The sequence below is a fragment of the Simochromis diagramma genome, unplaced genomic scaffold (genome assembly GCF_900408965.1).
Source record: "Simochromis diagramma unplaced genomic scaffold, fSimDia1.1 OVJJ01000621.1, whole genome shotgun sequence".
NCBI classification, from domain to species: domain Eukaryota; kingdom Metazoa; phylum Chordata; class Actinopteri; order Cichliformes; family Cichlidae; genus Simochromis; species Simochromis diagramma.
The window spans coordinates 379091-390244 of NW_024387452.1; the positions used below are offsets into that span (position 1 = coordinate 379091).

At 42.5% G+C, this 11154-nt stretch overlaps 1 long non-coding RNA gene across 5 annotated transcripts; it reads left to right on the top strand.

Moving 5' to 3' along the window:
- Nucleotides 1–232: 232 nt before the first annotated feature.
- On the top strand, nt 233–3040 carry LOC120722839. 5 transcript variants are annotated; one of them, XR_005693615.1, is made up of 4 exons: nt 233–514; nt 1218–1375; nt 1803–1860; nt 2810–3040. It is a non-coding gene; the product is annotated as an uncharacterized LOC120722839 (long non-coding RNA). The 5 variants fall into 5 exon arrangements; XR_005693616.1 differs by having other exon boundaries at nt 233–507; XR_005693617.1 differs by lacking the exon at nt 233–514 and adding an exon at nt 518–536.
- The last annotated feature ends 8114 nt before the right edge of the window (nt 3041–11154 follow it).

Genomic DNA, 11154 nt, shown 5'->3' on the forward strand with positions numbered 1-11154 from the left:
TTGAGTCAGGCTGCATTGACTGTGGGACTTGAATGTGTTAAAAGCAGGTTGAAGACGGCTCAGAAACATTTGAAGATTAAAATTTAGCATTATGGCTGCTGGTAGTTTGTAAAGCCTCTACTCAGCTGTATTTTTGTTACTAATTTATGTTTATTGTTGTTTAACACAGATTTCAGAAGAGCAAATATGCTTAATAGTTTTACTAGATTGCATTTGTCAGTGTGGGACTGTTGAGTCACCTGAAGAACTCATTTCATTCATTCTCCACATGATGTTCATTTACAGAAATGTTTCACAGGAACTGATTCCTCCCAAAGGGTGAACTAGTGTGTTTCCATAGATTATCTCTGTATGAATGTACTTTTAAATGAAGGCAAGTGTTTGTCCTTTTTTGTTCCTCAGTTACAGTACGTGATATCAAGGGCAGGCGGTCAACACTGAGGGAAGACAAGAAGCAGACGTACTTCCAAGAGGGAGCTGCAGTGAGGACACAGCCAGGTCACTGAGGTCAGAGGTCAGAATCTGAAACAGCTCAGGTTTATATTTTAGGTGTTATAAAAAAATCAAAATGTATTTATAAAGAAACCTTTAAATAATAGTCATAATTATGATTATTATAAGAAATATCAAACATTTAAGTGTTAGCCCTGCAATAAACTGGCAGCCTGTCTTTGTCCTGTATCAGCTGGGATAGGCTTCATCCTCCCGCAATCCTGAATTGGATACATTGTATTCCAATTATGTAATCTGATCATTTACAAACTCAAGGTATCTAATCAAATTGTAAGTAATAATTATAAAATGGGAAAGCAGAAATAAGCGTGACATGAATGTAAATGTGTGAGCTGACATAGAGGACAGCTACATGCAGTCTGAAAAACCTTTGTTGTCAAGTTTGCAGGTATATCAGCACGAGACATTCTTACATAGAAGAGACGTTAAAGTCTCTAACTCAGTGAAGCATTATTGGTCCCGTCTGTTTGGATAAATATAGGAAGTTGATGTACGTCCATTTATTGACACATTTTCTTAAGTGCTTATCCAGTTCAGGATCACAGTGGAGCTGCAGCTGGATATGTTCAGTAAATAAACCTTACAAAAGTTAACAATAAACCTGCATCCCTGTATGTTGTTGTCCACAGGATGAGAAAATCAAACTGGAACACTGTGGAACATGTTAATAAATGTTTGTGTGTTTATGCCTGCGTCTTTCACAGGAGGCGCTGGAAGGTTTCCCTAATAGTTCCTGGTGAATCAAAGCAGAACCATAAAGGTTGCTGGACTGCATGATGGCCTTACCCCTGAGCAGTCATCCTGTTAAAGGAGGAACCAGTTAGAAGCTGTTTTCAAAGTAGCTGAGCAGATTTCATCTCAAGTAAGCAATTAACTGTTTGTTCATCTGTTCTGCCACTTAAAGAGCATTTAAGGACGTCTTTTGAGTGTCCAGTTGAATTAATTCTACTGGCTCTCATGGTCATTTGTTATTATAGACATATTTTTCATCTTCATCCAGCTATTTAGTAAATTCTATCTATTTAGTAATATCCGTCAGCTATAAAATGTAATATAAATATAAAAATATCTAAATATCTACTGTCCTTTATGTTTTAATGATGTAAGTCTGTTATCGTGTTACATTAGCATTCCTCACATATCAATGAGATGCTGTACAGTACAATCCTACTGACACAGCAGAGGGATAACGACGGCTATTCAACATCGTTACATGACACATTTTGAGCTGCATGACGCAGACAAAGTGACTAAATCATCTTTTTTGTGGTTTATTGTCTTCAAACCAGCAGACAAAGCTGATGGCAGAAGATGTCAGAGAAGAACTTCAGGCCGTGGACTGAAAAGGTATTTTTTTCTTGTTATCAAAGACATTTGGAGTGACGGCTTCTACAACTGGTTGTGCTAAAGTAAAGGTTACAGTCTAAGAAATCACAGTGTTGATATTCAGCACAAAGAGAAAAGCTCACTTGTTTGAATTTATTTACAATCATAGTTTTATAAATTCTGACTGTAAACACCTTTTACAGCTTTGATATTGTTTGACACTCGATATCAGGTTTAATTTAAAGGTTTCTGTGTCCCAATGAGCCATTTACACTGACCAGTGTCACTTTAACTGTAACACATTCATTATTTAGATTCAACATTTCTAAGAGAAATAACTGAATGTAAAAAATGGCAGCCCTCAGGCAGGTTTAATTGATAGAGATATATGCATGCATTATGAAATTTATGTATCCCAGATAATTGTTATTCATCTAGTCATGGCATACCCACCTCTTCCTCCCTAGTTAACTGCAACCCAAAAGAACTAGTGGGGCTATTTACACACTCACAACCAGTGTGGGGTAAAAAGAGCCACCAAAAAGCTGTCAGCCACAGATGTGCTAGAAGAGTTAGAAACTCTACTTATGGAGAAACTTTCTAAGTCTAACAGGGGACAGGTACTCCTGCCCAAATAACATGATATAACCCCACATACAGCCCAGCCATAAAATGAACCAAGTCATTTAGTTAAAGACAGCATGGGACCAAATGCATGTAACCAGCCTGCATCAACCTGACATTTCTTCCTCCTGAGTTAAATGAATGAATGGATGAAAGTTAAATGACTACAAACCTAAAGCCACTAGTTCCCACACTGGAGCTCCCTGACACTGTGTGTTAACCGTATTTAGCTTGTATCAACAGTTGTAACAGGCTAAGCCACCTGAGACACTGCATTGAATTTGTTCCTGTCTTAATGATTTCAGCTGACTGGTTTCAGCTCAGATGTTCTGTTTTTTCCTTTCAGTAGATCAAATCAGCTCGTGCTCCTTCTGCTTCCAATTTAATGGCAAGAAGAATAAGAAGAAGAATGCTTCAGCGAAGTGGCGTTCATGGTCTCAGTGAACAGTCACGGTCACACACTGCATGTGGTTTTAAAAGCAACATGTCTGTTCACCACAACAATGGAGATGTGTAATATTAGTGCAGCTACGGTTTGTTCTTGAACATCAGTTCTGTTTTCTACTTTGATCACTTACAAATGAAACTAATGACAAACATGAACAGCTGTGCTTATTTCTGAGACATGAGTTTTTGAATGTGTTCATATTTAGACAGTGTGCATCTGTCTGCTGAAACTGTGATGGTGAACCTGAGGTGATGGTCAACAGAAGGCAAATATATATCAATATAAAACAATATTGAAGTAATGTCTTTACCCTCTGCAGAGTGTGGACGCTGTGCACGCAATCACCTTATTTACTGTAGTAAACATGCACCGCTAGCTCACGTGACTGACTGTCTCCATGGTTACATCGTATATTATTAGCTATGTAAACAGCTTCCAAAGATACCGCCATAGCTCTCTGCAGCTGTAACACTTTCACACTTTGCAAATCATTTCATGTTTTGTTTTTTTGTTTTTTTTTTAAACGTATGTTTATTTGTTTTTTCAACAGTATCAACACCAACATAAAATGAACGTATGGCAGTCATTAAAATAATAATAATAACAACACTAATAATAATAATGATAATAATAATAATATTAATAGTAAGAACGATAATTGAAGTGTTAATCCTAAAAGATTCCAAATAAATGCATGATTAAATAAATTAAGATAGCAAACCATACAAATAAATACAATTTAAAAAAAAAAAATCATAATATAGGTTACACAGTACATTCCCAACAGCAAGTCAGACATTATTCATTATCTAGTTGTCTTATTCACTCCCCCCCCCCCCCCCCACATCCCCACTCCTCAGTAGATCCAAAAATATCTTCCAGATGTTGTAAAATTCAGAAGCCTTCTTTCTAACAATATAGGTCAGTTTCTCAAGAGCTAAACTCGATGTTAAGTTATTTAACCAGTGGTTAAAAGAGGGGCAACCAACATTCTTCCAGCATAAGGCAATACAGCGTTTGGCCTGTAGCAAACAAAGATCGACCAGAGTGCAGTCATCTGGATACAAGCCTAAAATGCATAACTTAGGGCAAAGCGGTACAGGAGAAGGTGTGATCTGAGAGATATATTTTAACACAGAGCTCCAAAATTTTTGGATCTCTTCACATTTCCACAGGCAGTGATATAGTGTACCCTGATGTCTATTACACTTATAGCATAGATCAATTATCCATCCATCCATTCACTTCCGCTTATCCTTTTCAGGGTCGCGGGGGGGTGCTGGAGCCTATCCCAGCTGTCATAGGGCGAGAGGCGGGGTACACCCTGGACAGGTCGCCAGTCTGTCGCAGGGCTAACACACAGGGACAGACAACCATTCGCACTCACATATTTACAGCTAGTGGCAATTTGGATTATCCAATTAACCTATCCCCACAAGCTGCATGTCTTTGGACGGTGGGAGGAAGCCGGAGTACCCGGAGAGAACCCACACAGAAAGACCCCGGCCTGATTTTGGAATTGAACTCAGGACCTTCTTGCTGTGCGGCAACAGTGCTAACCACCGTGCCACCGTGCTGATCAATTATATTAGGATCAAATTTATTTCATTATACAGAGGATATGTATGTTCGCATTATCCAATTAAATTGTATCATCCTCAAATGAGTGTTAATGGTTTGAGTGTGTGTTTTTGAACATATTTTACCCCATTCAGTATATGAAATATCTTCTTGTAAGTCACTAATCCACTCCCGTCTTTTACTATCAGAGTTGTCCTTATGGTTTTCAACTAACATGCTATAAAACTGGGACACCAGTCTTTTACCAAAACAGTTTTTTGTAACATGAGTTTCTAGGATGGAGAGTGGGGGTTGATGCACTGCATTGTTTAAGTGTGCCAGAATAAAACTTCTAAGTTGTAGATACTTAAAAAAGTGTTTCTGCGGTAAATCAAACTTTGCCCTTAATTCACTGAATGGCATTAGAGAATATTCCTCATATACATCCTGTAGTTTCGCAATGCCCTTGTTCAGCCAAGCTTTAAAGCCCATGTCATTCTTAGCCGGGGCAAAGAGTTCATTACCCCAAATTGGGGAGAAACAGGACAACCCAGGAGAGTCATTCAACATTTTTTGTACTTCATGCCAAACAACAACAGTGTTTTTTTTACAAAGGGATTAGTAGTAATTCTCTTTAAAGTTTTGAAGGGTGCTGAGTATAAATAGCTATTTAACGACAGACCCTTTGAGGACATTCTTTCAGTTGCTAACCAGGGAAGGGAAATATCGTTTGAAAACCAAAACATAGTGGTCCTCAGCTGAGCAGCCCAATAGTACCATTTTAAATTTGGAAACTGTAGTCCTCCCCTATCATATGGTAAATACAAGAGGGAGAGTCTGAGTCTTGGCTTCCGATTGTTCCAGATGAAATTAGAAAGAAGCTTTCTGGTCTTGGAAAAAAAAGAAGGAGGAGGGGCCAGCGGAATTGACTGAAAGATATATAGGAATTTAGGTAACATAGTCATTTTTACTATGTTTATTCTTCCCAGTAAAGAAAGAGGCAATGATATTAATCTAGTGATCTCATCCGACAACCCTTTGACCAAGGGCTCATAATTGGCTGAACTAAGATTGCTTATCGTTGGGGTTACTCTGATGCCTAAATATTTAAATCCCTCTGCGGCATTCACAAATGGGTGGGATACAACTGGTTTCAGCCTCTCGTTCATATTTAAAAACATAATGGATGATTTTTCTTCGTTCACTTTGAACCCAGAGAAACTGCCAAATTGATCGAATAGCTTCAGGAGAGATGGTATTGATTCTGCAAGGTGTGATAGAAACACAATAGTATCATCAGCGTACATTGCAATTTTGTGTAGCATCTCCCCGATTACACATCCAACATGGCGCCGCGTATGGATGCCCTGGTGCTTCAGTGCGTTACTTCTGTTTTGTTTTTGTGCATAACTTCTGTGTCTGGGCACTCCTCTGGATATTCTTACACCAGAGAAGAGCTTCTTAACTACAGGACTACAACACCTGTGGATTTACTTCCAATATTTGTCGCATCTGCAGCAGATTTACTGCAGACTCTGATCAGGAAAGTGAGACGCCGAAAGAGAGGGAAGCGAGCCGGCGCACTCGTGCGTCTGAGGAGACGCGGACTGCGAACTGCTCTTCCTGGGATCTTCCTTTCCAATGTACGCTCACTCAGGAATAAGATAGACGAGCTGGCCCTGATGAGAAGCATGAACAGAGACTTTTCCTCCTCCTGTGTCTTATGTTTTACGGAGTCGTGGCTCTGTGAGGACATCCCGGACTGCGCGCTCAAGCTGGAGGGCTTCCATCTGCTGCGCGCGGACCGGCAGGCCTCTCTCTCTGGTAAGACCAAAGGTGGAGGTGTCTGCTTCTACATTAATAGTGGCTGGTGCACAGATGTAACAGTGATTGCTCAGCACTGCCCTTCCTCTCTGGAATACCTTTTTATTCACTGCAAACCGTTTTATTCTCCGCGGGAGTTTGCTTCATTCATCCTGGCCGCTGTTTACATCCCGCCAGATGCGGATGTGCAGGCAGCTCAGTGCGCACTCGCGGAGCAGATACTGCACATGGAGCGGACATTCCCGGACTCTCTCGTTATAGCCCTTGGGGACTTTAACAAAGCCAATCTGAGCCATGAGCTTCCCAAATACAAGCAGTATATTAAATGCCCGACCAGAGAGGAGAGGACATTAGACCACTAATACAGCACGATCAGCGGGGCCTATCGCGCGGTGCCCTGCGCTTCACTCGGACTTTGTGACCACGTCATGATCCACCTGATCCCCGCGTACAGACAGACGCTGAAGCTCTCCAAACCTGTCGTGAGGACCAAAAAACTGTGGAGCAACGAGGCTGTGGAGGAGCTTCGCACGTGTTTGGAGTCTACAGACTGGGACACAATGAAGGCTGCTTCTAACAGCTTGGATGAGTTTACAGACACTGTCACCTCCTATATCCACTTCTGTGAGGACAGCATTGTGCCATCACACACCAGGGTGAGTTATAACAACAACAAACCCTGGTTTACTCCTAAACTCAAAAAGCTGTGGCTGGAAAAGAGAAAGGCGTTCAGAAGTGGAGACAGGGACTGCTACAGAGAGGCCAAGTACAGGTTCACTAAAGAAGTGGACATTGCTAAACATCAGCACTCTGAGAAGATGCAGCAGCAGATCTCAGAGAATGACTCGGCCTCTGTGTGGAAAGGTTTTAGGAATATCACCAACTACAAGCCTAAAACCCCCCACTCCACTGATGACTTGCTCTTGGCCAACACCCTCAACGACTTTTACTGCCGTTTTGACGAGCCATCAGGCAGCCTTCACACCTCCAACGGCCCCAACAATAGAGGCACTTTGGACACTAATTCCCCCACCTCTCCCCCCTCCATAGAGCCATCACCACCTTCAAACACTTCACCTACAACACCCCCCTCCTCACCCCACACAAAAGAGGATTTCACACCACCTCCTCCCACCACAACTCTTCATATTCATGAAGCAGGTGTGAGGAAGCAGTTTAAGAGTCTGAATGCTCGAAAAGCTCCTGGCCCAGACAGTGTGTCTCCTGCCACCCTCAGACACTGTGCAAACGAGCTGGCCCCAGTGTTTTCTGGCATTTTCAACTCCTCACTGCAGGCATGTCATGTGCCTGCCTGCTTCAAGTCCTCTACCATAATCCCTGTCCTCAAGAAACCTAGGATCACTAGACTAAATGACTACAGACCTGTGGCTCTGACATCTGTGGTCATGAAGTCATTTGAGCGCCTGGTTCTCTCCTATCTCAAGACCCTCACGGCCCCCCTCCTGGACCCCCTGCAGTTTGCATACAGAGCCAACAGGTCTGTAGATGACGCCATCAACATGGCCCTACACTTCATCCTGCAGCATCTGGACTCCCCAGGAACCTACGCCAGGATCCTGTTTGTGGACTTCAGCTCTGCCTTCAACGCCATCCTTCCAGACCATCTCCAAGGCAAGCTTTCCCAGATGAATGTGCCTGATCCCATCTACCGGTGGATCATTGACTTCCTGACGGACAGGAAGCAGCATGTGAGGCTGGGAAAGAATGTCTCGGACTCCCGGACCATCAGCACCGGCTCCCCTCAGGGCTGTGTTCTGTCTCCTCTGCTCTTCTCCCTGTATACCAACTGCTGCACCTCCACCCACCAGTCTGTCAAGCTAATCAAGTTTGCAGATGACACCACCGTTATTGGACTCATCTCGGACGGGGATGAGTCTGCCTACAGGAGGGAGGTTGAACGTCTGGTGTCCTGGTGCAGCCACAACAACCTGGTGCTGAATGCCCAGAAGACAGTGGAGATTATTGTGGACTTCAGGAAGCACACAGCCCCACTCCCCCCCATCATTCTGACTGACACCCCCATCACCTCTGTGGACTCATTCTGCTTCCTGGGTACCACCATCACCCAGGACCTGAAATGGGAGCCCACCATCACCTCCGTCATTAAGAAAGCCCAGCAGAGGATGTACTTCCTGAGGCAGCTGAAGAAATTCAACCTGCCAACACGGACGATGATGCAATTCTACACTGCAATCATCGAGTCCATCCTCACCTCCTCCATCACCGTGTGGTACGCTGGAGCCACTATCAGGGACAAACAGAGACTGCAGCGTGTTGTGCGCTCTGCCGAGAAGGTGATTGGCTGCAGACTCCCATCTCTGCAGGACCTGTACACCTCCAGGACACTGGGGCGTGCAGCTCGGATCTCAGCTGACCCTTCTCACCCTGGACACAGTCTGTTTGACCTGCTCCCCTCAGGCAGGAGGCTCCATTCACACCAGAACCTCTTGCCATAAGAACAGTTTCTTCCCCTCTGCTGTTGAACACATGAACAATAACCGTATGACTGTTCCCACCACTAACACATGACCCTACGCTGTGTTCACTGCATCATTCCATGTTTGGCACTGATCACCACCTGCACTCATGTATATATCTATCTACTTAGCACTCTTAATTCTTATTCTTATTTTTTCATGTCTATTTAAGCGTAATTTATGACAGTATGTTTGCACTGAAGCACCACAGCAATTTCCTAATGTTGTAAACCTGCTCAACATTTGGCAATAAAACCCTTTCTGATTCTGATTCTGATTTTAATACCATGGATCGAGGGATGTGATCTAATTGCTATCGCTAAAGGTTCCATGGCTAGTACAAAAAGCAGAGGTGAAATCGGAGACCCTTGCCTGGTGCCTCGAGATAGCTCAAAAGGACTAGAGATGAGATTATTGGTAGATACCATTGCAACTGAATCAGCAAGTAAAATTTCAATCCATCAGCGGAAGTGATCACCAAATCCAAAACGCTTAAGCACCTCAATTAGATAGGGCCATTCAACTCGATCGAACGCCTTCTCCGCGTCGAGTGATAGTATTGCAGTATCAGGTGACTCTTCACATTCGTGGATTATATTGAGAACTCTCCTCACGTTGTGGAACCCCTGACGATTTTGAACGAAACCATTTTGATCTCCGTGTATAATGGCTGGAAGAGCCCTCTCCAGCCTCATAGCCAGAGCCTTAGCTATGATTTTGGAGTCAGAATTTAACAGCGATATGGGTCTGTAAGAACCGCTTTCGGCTGGTGCTCTGCTCGGTTTTAGAATGAGAGTGATCAGGGCACTACGTAATGTAGCAGGGAGGTGACCTGTTTCACAGGATTCCAAATAAACATCTAATAATGGTACTATCTGTGTATTAATTTATACTGAGTAAATTTACCCCTGGCCTCTCTCATATATTTATCAGAGAATGACAAAATTCTACACCAGTCTTCTTTAGAAATTGCACAACTCAGATCTCTCTGCCATATAATCCTCAAGTTTTCACATATCTCTTTTTTTGGATTGTTAAACAGTTTGTAGAAAACAGCTGCTCTATGTGCCGTACTGGACAATTCTAAAAACTCCACCACCATATTTGAGCTTTGAGTAAATTTTCCTTTGGTAATAAAATCCCTTATTTGTAAATATTTCCAAAAATTATTTTCTCTTATCAAACCATATTTTTGGGTTATTTCAGCGAATGACATAAACACTCCCCCTGAGTAAAGATCACTTATCCTGTGTATGCCTTTGACAAGCCATTCCTTCCAGAACACTGTTTTTCGCCCAATCTGTACAGCAGTGTTGTTCCATAGCGAGGTATAAGGTTGTCTTAAATGAGATGCTCCACACATCTTGTGCACCTCTACCCAGACAGCTTTAGAATACCCGAGCACTGGGTTATTATGAAAGTCTTGTCCATTAATTGCTGAGCCCTGTGAGAGAACATCCAAGGGTGTAAAAGGGCTCACTAGTTCCTGTTCGATCTTCATCCAGCTCAGCTCAGAGTCCGATCCTGTCCAGTGCTTGTCCAGTCTTGACATTTCAAAAGCTAAATTATACAACTTCACATTTGGGAGGGCCATTACCCCAATGTCTTTAGAGGCCCACATTTTCTTTATATTCACTCTTGGCTTCTTGTTATTCCACAAAAAATCTTTAATTAACTTCTCAAATTGACTAAATATGTGTAAAGGAATTCTTCATGGAAACATAATTGAACTGTGGGGCCACCATGATTTTAATCACATTAATTTTACCCCATAGTGTAAGATTCAATTTACCCCATTTATCCAGATTTGTTTTTATCTTTAGGAGGAGAGGTTCCATATTTGAAAGCATAATATCCTCCAGTTTGGGTTTTAATAATATTCCTAAATACTTCATACCTGAAGGTAAGTACTTAAAATTGAATGGAGTAATGCATCTAGAATGACATGATGCTGATAGTGGCATGCCTTCCAATTTGTACCAGTTTATCTTATAACCTGACAACCTTGAAAATGACTCAACACATGTGAGTAGCGCTGGTAGAGACTGCATGGGATCCGTTAATACTGCTAAGATATCATCAGCATATAGAAATAACTTGTGCTCCATACCCCTGCATGAACACCTCTGACATCCCTGTTAGCTCGAATAGCCAAGGCCAGTGGTTCCAGAAATATTGTAAAAAGCAGCGGGGACAAAGAGCACCCCTGCCGGGTCCCGCGAGTAAGGTGGAAAAACTCTGACACCAATCCATTTGTCAAAACCGCTGCCCTTGGACTTGCATATACAGTTTTGACCCAATTACAAAATCCAGGCCCAAACCCGAACCTTGCAAGGGTTGTCATAAGGAAGCCCCATTCTA